This window comes from Pseudorca crassidens, chromosome 8, assembly GCF_039906515.1.
Source record: "Pseudorca crassidens isolate mPseCra1 chromosome 8, mPseCra1.hap1, whole genome shotgun sequence".
In the NCBI taxonomy this organism is placed as follows: domain Eukaryota; kingdom Metazoa; phylum Chordata; class Mammalia; order Artiodactyla; family Delphinidae; genus Pseudorca; species Pseudorca crassidens.
In genome coordinates, this window is record NC_090303.1 from 68,466,933 (window position 1) to 68,484,170 (window position 17,238).

At 34.8% G+C, this 17,238-nt stretch overlaps 1 pseudogene; it reads left to right on the plus strand.

Annotated features, from left to right (window-relative positions):
* Positions 1 to 2,761: 2,761 nt before the first annotated feature.
* LOC137228716 (akirin-1 pseudogene) lies at positions 2,762 to 16,374 on the plus strand (annotated as a pseudogene).
* Positions 16,375 to 17,238: the final 864 nt, after the last annotated feature.

The following is a 17,238-nucleotide window of genomic DNA, read 5'->3' on the forward strand; positions in this document are numbered from 1 at the left end:
CCTCTAGCCCCAGGAGTATTACTAGCTTCCTTTTGTTCCTTAATTTCTGGATGGGCTTACTGTCTTCCGTTTGGCTACTCAGCTCTTCCAACCCTGCATTACAGATCCAATATATTTGTAAGACTAAATGGTTTCTTGGTCTTATAACTAGACTAGACCCTGACTACCTCACTCAGCCTCCTTTGTAGCTGGGGTGCAGGTCTGTGTCTCAGAACCCATCAATCATATGCATTTACTCTGGACTTTGGAAAGGTTGCTGTTGCCATGATAAAGAGACGAGACAGAGAACACTCTCTGGCTGTTATATGAGTTTCAATGTTGGCTGCAGTGTTAGTGATGCTAGTGATGGTGTCCATTGCCCCATTCCATTATTTTCAGGGGTACAAGCTTCAATGTCCTGTGGCTTGGAGCACTGTTACCTCCTCACCGAGTTTCTCAGCCTTCTAGGAAATTCTATACACTACGCTTCTAATAAATTCTCCTGAGACAAAAGAATTAGTTTCTCTTGCTTGCCACTAAGAACACTGACTGATACATATTGAATCCTAGGAGTTATAGTCTTAAAACCAATATAGAATAAGAAAATGTAGGCAGTTCCCTGGTGGTCCAGTGGTTAGTACTCTGCACTTTCACTGCAAGGGGCATGGGTTCACTGGGGAACTAAGATCCCGCAAGCCGCATGGCGTGTCTAAAAAAAAAATGTGAGAGAAATAGTTTTAAGAAATGAGCCTGATTCTGGCCAGCTCTGACAGTTCCAGTGCAATTCTACCTGACAACATCCTTGAGTCCCAGATTTAGAGACAGCAATTTGGGATGTTCTGGGTCAGAAGGCAGAGCAGGTATAGTACAGAGGTATCTGTAAATCTCTCCAGACACCAACTTAGTTCCTCTCTTTAGTTTGTAGCATTGTTGCCCAGATTTGTGTATCTACATTCAGGGCTATTTCAGTGGAAATTTAGGAGATGACTAGGCATTGCTCAGTAGCCAAAATGTCACCACAGTGCCCAGTCCCTGTAAGTCATGCTGCAATTGATTGTTTATTTGGCTCTCTAATGGGACAATGAACTCCTTAGCAACAAACACTGTGTCACTTTGCTCCACATTCTAAGACCTAGCAGAGAACAGGAAAGATATTCAGCAAATATTTACTGAACAAATGAATGGATTCTGGAAAACCAGACTGAGAAACTAAAATTTTGTTCTGTTTTGTTTCTGAAAATACAGTCACTGAATTTAGAACATTGTCTTTGGAAAGAGTACACAATGCTTTTTAGTTCAGCTATTCTCAGACTCCTCCAAGCTTCCTCCCTCATATTTCTTTACAATATCCCTCTTGTGATTGTTCAATAAAATGTCATCTCCACGAAAACCTCCTTGTGAAGTGTCAGTTATTCCTTCCTTTGTGGTACAATATCACTTTGTACTTATGCTAATTATAAGAATTGTTGTATCACACTGTGTAATTCATCTAATTGTCTGTATCCTCTATTAGACTTGGAATATTTCAATGACCAGAACCATGGTGCAGAACCTGCATCAATCCTTTGCACAATCTCAGGCATATTTTAGGACCAAGGTTCTTCATAGATTACTTGAAGGGATTCAATGAGACTGACTTTCTTCTTAATGCATGCAAAATTTCATGCAGACACATGCTCTTTTTTGAAGAAAAGGTCCATTTAGTGTTTTTAAATGTTTGTTGTATTTAATTTAATCAATCTACATATCAAATATGTTTTTGTTTTCTTATATTTTAATTTTTTCAATACAAACTGCAATACATTACAACATTAAATCTGATACAGTGTTGTTTTCATGGGCATTCTTTCCATAGTAAAATGTAAAATGTTGGGATAAAGGAAGAGAAAGAAAAACAAGGAGAAAATAATCTGTTCTCTAGATCACTGTTCTATAGATTATTATTTTTATTATAATGTTCTACCCCATCTCCTTTCTCTCCACTAGGCAAGGGATTTCTCCACACTGCTAAGATGTTACCTATTATGAAATGAGATGGAAAGAAAAGCACTGAAGTAATAGTTCTGATGACTCCATTGAGGCATTAAAGTCCTTTCAACTAAATACTCAATTTAAAAATATATTGCTGATTTTTCTCACCAGAGTTTTTCAGTCCACAGTTCTTTATTTGAACTTCTTGAGGTCAGATGGGTTTTCAAATGCTGTATTTTTTCTAAATACTAAAAAGGTAATAAAATGCATTTACTGCCTATTAAGCAGCACCCTAGCAGAATCTGGGACAGCATCCCCAGATCCAACACACTAAAAATGCTATAGAAAACTGTATGGATTTTCAGACTGAGCAAGATAAGTAAAGACTATAAATAAACCAATGTCATTCTTTGAAGTCAAAATTTGAAGCCAAATTAGGTCAGGTTTTGCAGACAAAAAAAAATTAGTTTTCAGAGTTATTTGGATCTTGGAAATCACGGCTTGTATTCAACTTGCACTACTCGGCTCCTTATTATGAATTTTTCAACTGAATTATTTTTCTTAAACTGTATCAACTTCAAACTCATAATGGAGCTTATGGAATGCTATCACTGCCAAAAGAAGAGTAGATGAAAAACAATAAGTTATAGGGAGTGTGGAAAGAAGAAACCTCAGCATCTTAAAATGTTAACTACTACAAAAATAATTCAGAGTTTTAGAATTTATGTATGTCACATACATAAATACACAAACATGCACACACACACCAGATAAGCAACAGCAAACATAGAGCACTAAATGGCATACAGGCATGGTCAAGGTTACTTTGGATGCTGTAAGTTAGAGGTTGAATGAGAAAGTATGGGGGGGAAAATGGGATATGCAACAAGGAGACTGTCATGGTCCCTATAAACTTACCATAAGGATATCAGACTCACCAAGCAGTTTAAAAAAAAGAAAGGGCCAAAACCTTCTGAACATTCACAAATGTTCAGAACAGAGGTATTCACAAAACTTCTGCTCATTGTGGACTTAGTGGTTAAACAGTCTTTAGCAGAAAGTTAAGGTGCAGTTTCTGGGTCAGTCATTCTAGTTAAAGTATCTCTTTTCCCTTGATTTTCACAGAAGGACCCTCTCTGAATGAGTTTTTAAAAACTCAATAGTTTTTAAAAACTATTGGGAAAAATTTCACTGAGAAAGTAAGAGATAAGCAATATAAGCATCCTATTAAAAAGTAATTTCAGATGACTAGAAGCAAAATATACAAAGACGAGGATGTGAAAAATGAAAGAGCATTCTTTCATGCCTACCATGAACATTTTAAGTTAAATACTTTTTTAAAAAAAATTTAATTGTACTGTCAACAATAAGGACCTTCTCAAGAGCATATTAACCAAAATATGGGGACCTAGTTCACTCATTAAAATGTTTCATTACTCAGACAATGTGTGTTACCTATTGATTATTATCAGTTACAATTCCTAACACAAATAAAACTTAGTCACATTTAAAAATCAGGTTTAGCAAAGTCATTTTTGGTTATAATGTCCTTATAAAAGTATTTCAAAATCATACATTTTATACATATATATATCCCTTCAATGGTATTATTTTCCTGAACTCAAATTATCAGGTGGATGTAACCAGACTAGCATGGGACACAAACAAATTCTACTTGCTCCTTACAGAGAGGTGAATCATACCGCGGGGATCTGGGATGCTGGAGACCATAGTCTCCACTGATACAATTTCCCCCCAAATATCCATTCTTTTCCTCGGAGTATCCCGCCATATTCTTTCATCATGAGTTATTAAAAGAAACCCCTCTGAGGAAACAGCAGTACCTATCAGATCACTGATGTGACGGCTTGAGCAGAGTGACAGATGGCACATGTGCTTTACACATTCTCAGAGTGACATAATTATAATCGATGATTGGCCTATCTTCCACATTCCCCCCAGGGAATACTTCTTTCCTTGTTTGACTTCTTTTCTTGTTTGCTCAGCCTCTCTCTGGAATTTTTACTTTTTCAATTCCCTGACTTCATATTGTTCCTTAATTCCATACCCCTTGTTCTTCTGCCTCCTTAGGAGTCCAGTCTAAAGCAAGCATATTAGAATAGGAAATTTAAATACAATGGCATTAGAAGATAAATAAATAAATGAACATAGCCTTTTTAAATGACAGGATTTTTTTTTTTTTTTTTTTTTTTTTTTGGTACGCGGGCCTCTCACTGTTGTGGCCTCTCCTGCTGTGGAGCACAGGCTCCGGATGCGCAGGCTCAGCAGCCATGGCTCACGGGCCCAGCCGCTCCGCGGCATGTGGGATCCTCCCGGACCGGGGCACGAACCCGTGTCCCCTGCAATGGCAAGCGGACTCTCAACTACTGCGCCACCAGGGAAGCCCTAAATGACAGGATTTTTGACTGAGAAACATTCTAAGATAAAATGCAGCTTACTAATTACCATAATTATGTTGTTTATATACATTAATACATGTATACAATGCGTGAAAGACTTCACTTGAACTAGCGTTCACCGTAAGCAAATATTAGTCAACACTTATTTTAAAAAGAGCTATATTAAAATTTTAAATGAAAATTAATACAAAACAGAAATAGAGAGAGACTCAGAAAAGGAAGACAAAGAACGTGGATGGCATTTACAGAGAAAACAGTATGACTGAAATGGTTACTATATTGTATCATTTTGAAATCATAGTAGAAGACGGCGCTAATGACTCCACCCCCACAAGTCTGGGAAACAGAAATATTACAGATGTTTTTCAAGTAAATTGATTAAACACTGAAGCTTCTGAAAATTTCTGGATAGGAATGGTTTGTGGAAGTGGTTGCTCTCACCCTTTCCCCACCACTCTCAACACACACATCCACACACATATATACAACATGAAGTGTCATCACACCATATTACAGCATACCAAGAAGCCATTCTGTTTGTTAGCTTAAACAAATGTATCATTGAACTCATCATTTTTATTATAAAATAATTCATCTCTCTTCATAGTTTCCACAGACGTCCATGAAATTTCTATGGCAAGAATTCAAGAATTTAATAGGCAACTCACTGATAAAAAAAAAATGAAGAGAGAAGATAAACTTTTTTTGAGAAGCATAAAAAAGTACTAGTCTAACTTAATAGAGAAATTTCTACCTGCTGTGATGAGATTCATCTATTTAAATATTACTTAAGAATTCATTTTTAAATTTCTATTATCAGGATTAGTTTCATTATATAAATGCATAGTTCTTCTAAGAAAAGGTTTAACATTAGTGTATACAGTTCACAAAAGTGTTTGCTAATGATTCAGAATTTGCATGTAAATATGCATAGTGTTATAATGCTTGGGGAAAGGAAAAAGTGAAAATAAGAATACAGCTACCAGGGACTCCCCTGGTGGCGCAGTGGTTAAGAATCCCCCTGCCAGTGTAGGGGACACAGGTTCGAACCCTGGTCCGGGAAGATCCCACATGCCGTGGAGCAACTAAGACTGTGCACCACAACTACTGAGTCTGTGCTCTAGAGCCCACAAGACACAACTACTGAGCCCACATGCCACAACTACTGAAGCCCACACACCTAGAGCCCATGCTCTGCAACAAAGAGAAGCCACCGCAATGAGAAGCCCACACACCACAAGGAAGAGTAGCCCCCGCTCACCGCAACTAAAGAAAGCACACGTGAAGCAATGAAAACCCAACGCAGCCAAAATTAATCAATTAATTAATTAAAAATAATACAACTACACATATTCTACTTGATATAAATCTCTGTAGATTCAACATTATCTTATCAACTGATAGATGATAATGCCTTTGAACATTTGACAACGTCTATAGGCAATTGAGGGGGCACACTGCAGAAAGTTAAGAATTGGTCTAATCCTAATTATTTTGATAGTTCATTTGTAACCAATGCTATGTAGATTCCAGACAAGCACATGAAAATGAAGTGATGTGGAATATGTAGATAAATTGTTATGAAAAACCCATTAGGGGAAAAAAAAAGATTAGTCTCACCAGACACTGGCCCAAAAGGAGGGAATTTAAAAGAAGCTATAAACCTCCAAGTATTTAGACAAGTTATAAGTAAAAGGTTATGGTATGTTGGGTGAGTATCAAATAGGGATCACCACAGTAAGCAAGTTGTCCCTTTAGCACAGAACTCTGAAGTCATGACAAATGGATATTATATACTATCATTCCTGGTTGAAATTATTCCTGATAATCTGGAAGGTGAAATGAGTTTTTTTCAATTAGAATTTGTTGAAGCACATTTGATTGTGACAGATAAACTAGAATCTTTTCTTTTAATCTCTCAGCTGAACTCAAAATTCATCCACTTGAAAATTATCTTAAACTAAAAACCTATGCCTCTTCCTCCATCTTTCTATCCACCTGTAATGTTCTCCACGTCAGATTTCAGCACTATCTTCAGACAAGTCACTGTAACCCCACACCACTCTCTTTTAACAAGCTCTGCTCTGTCTTATCTATCTATACCAAATATTTGAGGTTTTTCTGTAGGTTTATATTCTAGTAATTAGAGAAGAATATTAAAGATTGAGCATCTAAAAAAGTTATACAGTTGCTAAAAATAATAAAGTTCATAAATGAAGTTAGCTCATTATTTCCTTCCTTCTCCATCAGCATCTTAATTTACTTTGGAGCTACTCCTACACAGCACGTTTCTCTGTCTTCACTCACAGATGTTGCATAGTTTTCTCTACATTCCTAGGTTCTCACCCACTTCTCATATTTTCTCTCTTTCAGAACCAGTACACACTGAGGTTTATTAATAATTGTCATAGATATAAAGTATAAAAGGCCTCAAATGAATTTCAGCATCACCTTTTTGCAAGAAGGACAGACATCTGAGGTCATTCCAGCAGAGATCTTAATTTACTTCATAAAGAAGGGTAGAACAACTGTCCTCTGGCATAATATTGTAATCTAATCACTGGAAATTCTGTTTTCCTCAGTTTCATCAGAAAGACCATTTAACAAACCTGAGCTTAGCTCACTTTTTTAAAATATGGAAAGGAACAAATATAAAGTTGGAAGCAACAAAACTGTAAGCACTGTTAACTTATAAACTTCAAATGAAAAAAAGAATGTAAAAATATTTCAGATTCTGAAATGTTTCACATTCAAAAAGCAATATATATTTCTATCATAATTAATATTTTTATTGTTGAAATTTTTAGACTTAAAAAGTCAGATATTCCAGTATAGTTTGTCATTGTTTTTGCTTATAACTAGATATTAATCACTATAAAGTCTTTAAAGTTTTCCGTTTAGTGGTATCATTTTAGAGTACTAAGTTAAAGTTGCTCTTTTACATGAAATCCTTAAGAGAGGAGATTATTAAAATATGGGTTAACTCATGTTCTGCGTAAGTCTAAGAAGCAAGCAGAAAGAAGAGCAGGATAAAGTACACTTACAACATGAAAGAGCTGGAAATTATGAAGTGACTTGTAAGGGATTTTAAATCATACTATAAAAGGGGCCCTTGAGTTAAGAAAAAAATTCAAATTAGTTATCCTATTAGAGATACAGTACAGGAAAAAATTGCAGATAGGGCAAATACTTTATTCATAACATGCTAACTAAAATTTTAAAAGCTGAAGTAATATCTTATACATATGCCTCAAAGATAAATATTAATGAATAAAAGAAATTTCCATACTGGTGAATGGGAAAAAAAATCTATAGTAGCAAATCAGCCTATGGTTTTTTGTTTGTTTCCTTTTCTTTTGTCTGCTATGTGATTTCAATAAAATTAAAACTCTTTGAGCATTTTTCCTACGCTTATATTTTATGACAATGTCTAAGTGAAGCGCAGCTGGCATGCTCCAAGTTCGCAGCCATCGCTGATCACACCAGTGGATCTAAACAATCTTTCTTCTTCTCACACATGAGTAGAATCTCACTCTTTAATGGACCAATACAACAACTGATTAACACATTTCTAATGAAATTTATATACCATTTTTATGTATTTATCTCATATCCTATCCCTGTGTATTCCCTACTGCCAAGAACGATAAGTTTAATTTAGTAACACTAAACTCAAGTAAATTAGTATGTCTAATTGACTCTAAGTTCTGATTTATAAAAAAGTCTCTTCACTAACTGAATGTGCTTGTGTGTAGAACTTTTTGGGATCTCATGCAAACTAAAGTCACAATGATATTTCCTATTACATATTCCTGAAAGGAAGCAACCTCACTGATAAGAACAGAAGGGTCTATAAAGAATAATGCATAATGCTTGAGCAATGCAAATGAAAAAAAGTCAGTGTCACAATCCCTAAGTATTTATAATTTTGTGTGGAAATTATATTACTATTAAGAAAACATTTTAAAATACACTGCCTGGTATCAAAGTATGTTTAATTAAAAGTGTTCATATTTTAGACTCAGAATGATGGATTCAAAAAGCATTTTATGAAGCACAATATTTTTTTATTTAAAAGAATAAGTAAAACATAGAAGTTTAAGATATATGTTTGTTACCACATTGCTGCTTTTTATAGGGGGTGAGTCGTGCTATTTGGATTAAGCTATGGAATGAATTAAAATTTAAAATGTCATTTTCAACCAATATCTTATTTATCTTTACAATCCTTCTTGCCCAGTACATAGCATAGTGTGGTTTGTTTTTGTTTTTTGTTTTTGCCATAACTGGTACCTCTAAATATTTTTAAATTAAAATCTGTTTAGTGAGTAAGAAAAGTTCATTTACTATAAACGATCAGAGATGGAGAAGTTTTAAAGATAGCCTCTGTATCTATGTGACTGGGAAATAGAATCATCTGAAAAAAATAAACAAAAAAGTTTCTGGTGGACTGATTATTGACTGAAAGGCAACTTTATGTACTCTGCTCTGTGACTCCAGGGTTGAGAATTTGCAAACTATATTTCCCAAATTCTCTGAAAATAGGAACCACTAGAAGGTATGTTGACTTTCTCGCCATGGTTTAAGATGCTCAACAAAACTGTTTATATTCCATCCCACTTAGAGAAAAAAACTTCCTTTTAGGGATGTCATAAATATTTCACCTATTTTTGAACTTTATATAAATGTTTTATGGTTTGCTTCTTTAGCTCAACATTATGTTTGAATGATTCATCTATCTTGTTTTACACATAGCACTAGATTATTACTTTTCACATCTTTAAAAGATGTCATTATACAAATATATCACTAGTTATTTATTCAATGTAATGTTGACAGTCATTTGGGTTGTCACCAGTATTAAAGTATTCCAAATGTTACATCTATGAACATTTGTGTTCACTGTTTAGCAGACTCTTCTACAAAGTGATTATACAAATTTGCACACCAATTCAGCAACATATGAAAATTCTAATAGCTCTATATCCTCTATAGGACTTTTTAAATGTTCGTCAAACTTGTAAGTGTGTATAGTTATCATACTATAGTATTAATCTGCATTTCCAAAAATATTAATAAGATTGAGAACTTTTTAATCATCTATAAGAAGTAAGTTGCAAGTTCAATGGGACTAAATATATTAAACATGTTTAAAATTCTTGAGCTGCCCAGGAAGAGATAAAAGTACTAACTCACATATGAAAATTCAAGAATGCATACTGTAATTTGTACATATAGTAAAAGCACATACAATTACTTGGCTGCTGGAAGAAAACTAGAATAATAAAAATAATCAATTCGAAATAAGTTAAGAAAGGTGAGAAAATGGAACACAGCATAGGTGGGAAAAATTCATAAAATTGTACAATGGCAAATTTAGATATTAAATACCAATTATTCTGCTAAATATAAAATTCTATATATTCTAATTAAAATGCAAACATGTTAATAAAAGTTTATTAACAATTAATGAAAAATAGTTTCCACAAGATATATAAAATGCATGGATTTAAAATTTGAGAATAAAAAGATAGAAAAACATATACCATGTATAAACTAACCAAATGAAAGCAGAAATAGCTATATTAGTATCAGTAAACAATGTACTAATATAAAGTCCTAAAAATAAATTTTATTAATATAAAAATTTAATTCACCAAATATATGTAATATCCATAAATTTGTATGCAACTAATAGCAAAGCCTCAAAACATATAAAATAACAAAATAGAACTTTAAAAAATGGCATAAATAATTCCACAAGATATTTTTAACCCATGTTTCTCAATAATTGAAAGGATAACCAGACAAATAGTAGTAAACATATAAAAGATTTGAAAAGTACTATTAACAAACTTCATCTAACCAACATAATATAGACCACTACTGGTAACAACTACAGAACAAAATTTTTTGCAGAACATAAATTCTTGCCAAACAAAATTCTCAAGTGAACATTAAATATTGATCAGATCTAAGCACATGCCTCACCAAAACCAAGTATCAATAAAAACTAAAGTACTGAAATCATCTTGAATATGTTCTCTGGCCAAGTGCAAAGTTAGATAACTTTTAATTCCTCATAAGTTTGGATATTAAGAAATGCACTTCTAAATAATCAACTGGGTCAAAGGAAATATGACAAGAAAGAATTAGGAAATAATTTAAATCACATTTTACCATTTTCCAATGTATGGAGGTATGTGAAAAAAGATAGGGTATTAGAGTAAAAAAATTAAAACAACCATAATAAATATGTTTGGACCCTTAGGGAATTAAAAATAATATTATATTCAATAATACTATTACATAAATAAATTTTTAAAATTATTTCATGGATATGATGATGTTTCAGTTAAATAGGAAAATATTCTTATTATTAGAGGAACATAGCTTTATTTTTTTTCAGAGTACTGTCATAAAATTTAAAATTATTTTCAAATAGTTCAGAAAATAATAGAACTACCTACTGATGAGAAAAAGAGGACAAATAAGACAAAAAGTTAAAAATTTGTAAAAGGATACCTCTACTTCTTATATTATTCTTTTAGTTTGTCTCCATCTTCACAATTTTTTTTTAAAGATTTTCTTTTTAATGTGGACCATTTTTAAAGTCTTTATTGAAGTTGTTACAATATCACTTCTGTTTTATGTTTTGGTTTTTTGACCTTGAAGCATGTGGGATCTTAGCTTCCCAACCAGGGAGCTTCCCAACCAGGGATCAAACCTGCACCCCCTGCAATGGAAGGCAAAGTCTTAACCAGTGGACTGCCAGGGAAGTCACCACAATTTTTCAAGTAAAATTTTTGTGAAATTTTTGAGGGATAAAGCTCAGGCTGTGGTCAGAGGCAAATTTATAACCTTCAAAGACAACTAGTGATGAAGAATAAAATGTAAAAATCTCAAGAATCTAACCAAGAAGTTAGAGAAAGAAAAGCAAATTATACATAAGACACAAGCAGAGATGAGTAACTTAGAAAACAGATATCCAAGAGGGCGTATAAACAAAGTCAAAATATGATTCTCTGAAAAGATTAATAAAACTGAAAAGCCTCTGACAATATAAATAATATAAATGTAAAATGTAAAACATAAAAAAACACTTTAGGAATAAAAAAGGTATAACTGTACATTCTACAAATATTAAAAACTAATTATTGGGCTTCCCTGGTGGCACAGTGGTTGAGAGTCCGCCTGCCGATGCAGGAGATACGGGTTCGTGCTCTGGTCTGGGAAGATTCCACATGCCGCGGAGCGGCTGGGCCCGTGAGCCTGCGCATCTGGAGCCTGTGCTCCGCGGCAGGAGAGGCCACAACAGTGAGAGGTCCGTGTACCGCAAAAAAAAAAAACCAAAAAAAAACAAAAAACTAATTATTAAGGATAATTACAGATATTAATTCTACAGATATTAAAAAGTAATACTGTTATGGATTGAACTGTGTCCCCCAAACTTCATATGTTGAAGTCCTCTTTGCAGGTATAGTCAAGTTAAGATGAGGTTATTAGGGAGAGACCTAACAGAGTATGACTGGTGTCCTAATATAAAGGGGAAGTTTAGACATAGAGACAGACATTCACAGAGGGAAAATAATGTGAAGAAACAGAGAGAATGCCACTTACAAAGAAAAACTGAGGTACCAGAAGCTACTAGAGAGGCATGAAACAGATTTTTTTCTTACAGCCTTCAGGAGAAGCCAATCGTAATAATGCCTTGATTTCAGACTCCTAGCATCCAGAACTGAGACAATAAATTTCTAAGACACCAAGTTTGCAGTACTTTGTTATAACATCCCTAGCAAACTAATACAGGTTGTATAAACATATTTTGCCAATAAATTTAAAATGTTGATAAAGTTGACAAATTCCAAGAAAGAAACAATAAAAATTAAAACAAAAATAAATATAAAATCAGAATAGTTTAATAATTTTAAGGAAGTGAAACCCAAAAATAAAACCTTCCCACAGAGACATTTCAAGGCTTAATCAGTAGATGGATTCAGTAATAAATCCCAGGAAATATTTCTGGAAAAAAATTATACAAATTTTTGGTTTTCAAATGTGATATGCTTTTTGCTCTCTAATATATTGATATTGTGAATTAAATCATTTGTTTTTCAAATGTATATCAGGCTTGAATTACCAGGATATATCCCTCTTTGTCATGATATATTATCCTTTTATATATTGTGGGGTTTGATTTGCTAATATTGTGCAAAGGATTTTTTACATCTAAGTTTGTGAGGGACATTGTTCTATTAATCTTTCTTTGTAATGTCTTTGTTTGGTTTGGGTTTTGGCCTGATAAAAATGAATTGCAAAATGTTTTCTCTCTTCCTTTTCTTGGAAAAGTTAATGTAGAAACAGTAATATTTCGTTTTTGAATGTTAATTAGAATTTTCCAGTGAAGCCATTTGGTCCTGGAGATTTATTTCTTGAAAAACTTTATTTATTAATTTGGTTTCTTTAATAGACATAGAATAATTCACATTATTTAATCTTGAGTAAGGTTGGTTAGTTGGTGTCTTTTAAGGAATTTGTCCATTTCATCTAAATTGTTAAATTTATGAGCATAAAGTTGACTGTAATATTTTCTTATATTTTTAACGTCTGTAGGATCTATAATAATATCCTTTTTTCATTTCTCATTTAATCATTTGTGCCTTCTCTTTTTTTCATGGTTACTCTTTCTAGAATTTTATTAATTTTTAATATTTTCAAAGAACGAGCTTTTGTTTTTTTTTAAATATCTTTTTTTTTCTGTCTTCAATTTCATTGATTTTTATTTTGTTATTTCTTTCCTTCAGCTTGCTTTAGGATTAATTTTTACATTCATTCTTCTCATTCTCCAAAATGGTGGCCCCATCTTCCTTTCATGTGCTACTGTAGGTAAGTCAAGACTCAAATAACATCTTCTAAGAACCTGTATTTTCTTATACATCAGGGTAGTTGCCTGCCTAAGACCTCAGTTTTCTGATGGGTTCTAAAGTAATGACTTTGTAGATTATCTGGAGTGATGATGCTCTTTCCAGCTTTCTACATCCTGGGAAAAAGTTAGAAACTCTTTAAAAAAAGTATTGTTCTCACTCCTTTTCAAATTAGATAATTTCTATTCATCTATCTTCAGGTTCACTGACACTTTTCTTTGTTACCTCTATTCTTCCGTTAAGTTCATCCAGGGAATTCTGAAAATTTTAAATATTATTGTATTTTTAAATTCTAAAATGTCCATTTGTTTCTTCTTTATAATTTCTACTTTTCAGCTGAGAGTTCCTATCCTTTATCACAAGCACATGCCATATTAAGCACAGTTAATTTATATTCTTTTATGATAATCCCACCATTTGGGATATCGCAGTTGATTTTCTTCCCCTTTGAGAATAATACCATTTTCCTGGTTCTTCTTATGTTAATTAATTTGGAATTTATCCTGGACATTGTGAAAATTGTGTGGTGGAGAATCTTGATATAGTTATATTCTTCTGACAAGCTTTGATCTATTTTTTAGCAAGCAATTACCTTGATTAGGCTCCTATTGCAATCTCTATCTCACTTGAAACAGGTAGCAACTCAATTTTAAGTATAATTTTTTTTTTTTACCTTCTAGCCAGGATGCCTGCATGTGCTATTTTTAGACCAGGTAGACACTTAGGTAGTGATTGTACACAGAACACAGAGTTCTCCTTCTATACTCTCTCCTTTCCAGGACACTCTTCTCATTCTCCAGCACAGGCAATGCGCTTTTTATTACAAGTTCAGCTGTCTTTCTCTGTGCTGTGAACATGGCCCACCCTCAGGCCAAATCCACAAAAATGGACTAACCTATGTCAGCATTTTTCTTGAAGTCTCAACTTCCCTCCAAAATCTGCCTTTTTTTGTTCACTCTGGAGCCCTCAGAGTGGTTGGTTTTTTGTATTAGTCCAGAGTTGCTTCATTTCATTTTGGAACAATTAGAATGTTAGAGGTTTACTCTGCCAAATGGTAAGAGAACTCCACAAATTCTCTTTTTAATGCAATCTTCTATTTAGCCCATTAATGCATTCTAAAATTTGATGATAATCTCTTTCATTTCCAAATCTTTTGTTGCTTTTTCTTGTTATTCTTGTTGTTCTTGTTATTCTTTTATGATTGGGCTGATAATTTTTGATGGTTTCTTATTCCTTTTTATGTTTATGGTTTTTACATCTATATTTTATTTCTTGAAGCAATTTTAAAACAATTATTTTATATTTTGTATTAAGTAATTCCAATATCAAGAGTTCTTAGAAATATACATATGCTGTTTTGTTAATTTTGTTCACTCTTACTCATAGGGGCTTTATTTCTTGTACATTTGGTTAACTTTATTATGTGCTCATATTAGACTTTTTAAAGGGAGATTATTTGCATTTGTTTCTGTCGCATGTCTTCCAGTTTTATAAACTCAGGGCCACTTCACTTTTTCAGCTTAGGATTCTCTGGACCTTGAAATTAGAGTAAATTTAATTTACAATTCATGTGAGGAAGTCCTATGGTTACAAATTCTCAGAGTATTTTATTTTTCCATTCTGAATCTGCCTAAAATAGACAAGTTATCTTGTCATTTTCCTTTGCTGGCAGGTTAGATTTTCTATCACCCTTTCATTGGCATTACAGCCATTTGAGAGTTCTTGCTTTATATGTGGGTCTCGATTTCAACTCGTCACTTTGTAAGAGTCCCAGACATTGTATTAATTTCACCAAAGAGTCTATAAAAATCAAGTCTAGTTCTTAGCAAAAGTAAATGTCCCAAAGCAGCCACAGATTCTATGTGTCCTTACTAATTTGGTTATGTTTCTCAACTTTTTAATCTCAGCTATCAATTTTATAGCCTATTTGCGTTCATTTTTCTGCACCTAAATGTTTTATGATGAGAGTGTTTTTCAGAATATCTAGTCACCCACCATATTGGTAGAAAAAGAAATTCTATACTTGGCTGCCGGTGCTGGAGCCGCCACTGGAGTCGGCTTGGCTTGCGAGCTCCGCTGAGGAGCGGGAGGTTGGGCCGCAGTTACAGCCGCGTCGACTCCCGGTGCCCGGCCCTTCGGCGGTAGTCGTGCGGGGCGACGTGGAAGCGGCCCATGGAGTTCGAGGCGGCGCTGCTGAGCCCCGGCTCTCCGAAGCAGCGGCGCTGCGCCCCTCTGCCGGCCGTACTCCGGGCCTCAGGCCCCCGGACGCCGAGCTGCCGCCGCTGCTTCAGCCGCAGACCCCACCGCCGACTCTGCAGCAGCCCGCCCCGCCCGGCAGCGAGCGGCGCCTTCCAACCGCGGGGCAAATTTTTCAGAACATAAAACAAGAATATAGTCGTTATCAGCGGTGGAGACGTTTAGAAGTTGTTCTGAATCAGAGTGACGCTTGTACTTCGCAAAGTCAGCCTCACTCAGTGCTCACAGCACCTAGTTCTCCAGGTTCCTCTTGGATGAAGAAGGACCAGCCCACCTTTACCCTCCGACAAGTTGGAATAATATGTGAGCGTCATATTAAAAGACGATGAAGATAAAATTCGGGATGAGTATGAGCAAATCCTCAATACCAAACCAGCAGAACAATATGACTCTTTTGTGAAATTCACACATGATCAGATTATGCGACGATATGGGACAAGGCCAACAAGCTACATGTCCTGAATCTTTCTTGCATATCTGGGTACCAGGTTTGACCTCAAGAGATGGCTGCTGTACACTTTTTGCAACTAGTTTGATATCACATTTCAGCTCCAACTTTGCATCCTGAGAACACTTAAATGTTTCTGCAGGTCCATTTTATACAACTTGAAAGACCTTAAAACTTTCCAGTTGCCACAAGCATATCTTTCTTTTCTGCTCATCCAAAAAACAGCTGTGCCCTACTGTGACAGATTTTCCAAACAAAAATACCTGGAGCAGCAGTTTAGCAAAATATGCCCTCAGTGGCACTCAACAAATGGAGTTTCCCCAAGTACAGTTATGTAAGAAGTGTGTGTGAGAGTGTGTGTATGTGTGTGTATGTGTATTTTGTTATTATTTGTACTGTGCACATTTTTTTGATTTTGGGGATTCTAGCTGTGAATTTGATGCACGATAATTATGGATAAGAACATTTCCTTGGTCTACAGAAGATCATTAATGTTTTGTGACCATGTAAGTTGTAACAGTGGATTGTTTTATGTGTAGGTATTATTGTTAAATACACGGACTGTTTCCAGGCACAGAATATGAGTCATAAGTTAGGATGGACATTAGATGTGATTATGACGACACAGCAAAGGTCTGTGGTCCTAGGTCTACAAATGCGTGGTGAGGAATTAGAACAAACCCGAGACAGACCATTTGACACATGACTCTGCCCAGCTGTGTTAGAACATTACTTTGACTCCAAGCCTTAAAATACCCACGTGGAGTCTGTGCTCACCTCATTCACACAAGGAGCTCCCTGGACACTGAACCTCTACGAAGGAAAAGAGTCTCCTCTGGAGCAGGGGCATCAGGCTTTGCTTGGGAGCATGACAAAGGCGAGCATGGGGCTGGGCCACGCCCCGGAGGCACTGCTACTTGGGAGGCGCCACTTCACCTTTGTAACAGTTACTAAAAATAGAATTTGGATCCTTTGGTCAGGTTCCCCCAGATTCTTTTAAGAGATGTCCATGTTCAATTGCTTGAGCTTTGTTTGGGCAACCCCCTGCCCCAAGTTGCTTACAGACTGTTCTTCACCTTATTTCCAAGGCTGAGGAACAGAAAGTAGCCTCTGTTTTGAGCAAGTGGAAGTTAAGTACACATTTATTTTTTACTGTGACTTGCTCAAGACCATGTTTTACAAAATGCCTTGTTTCCTTTATTATTTTTTCTGGAAAGGAAAGTTCTATTAAAATTGTTTT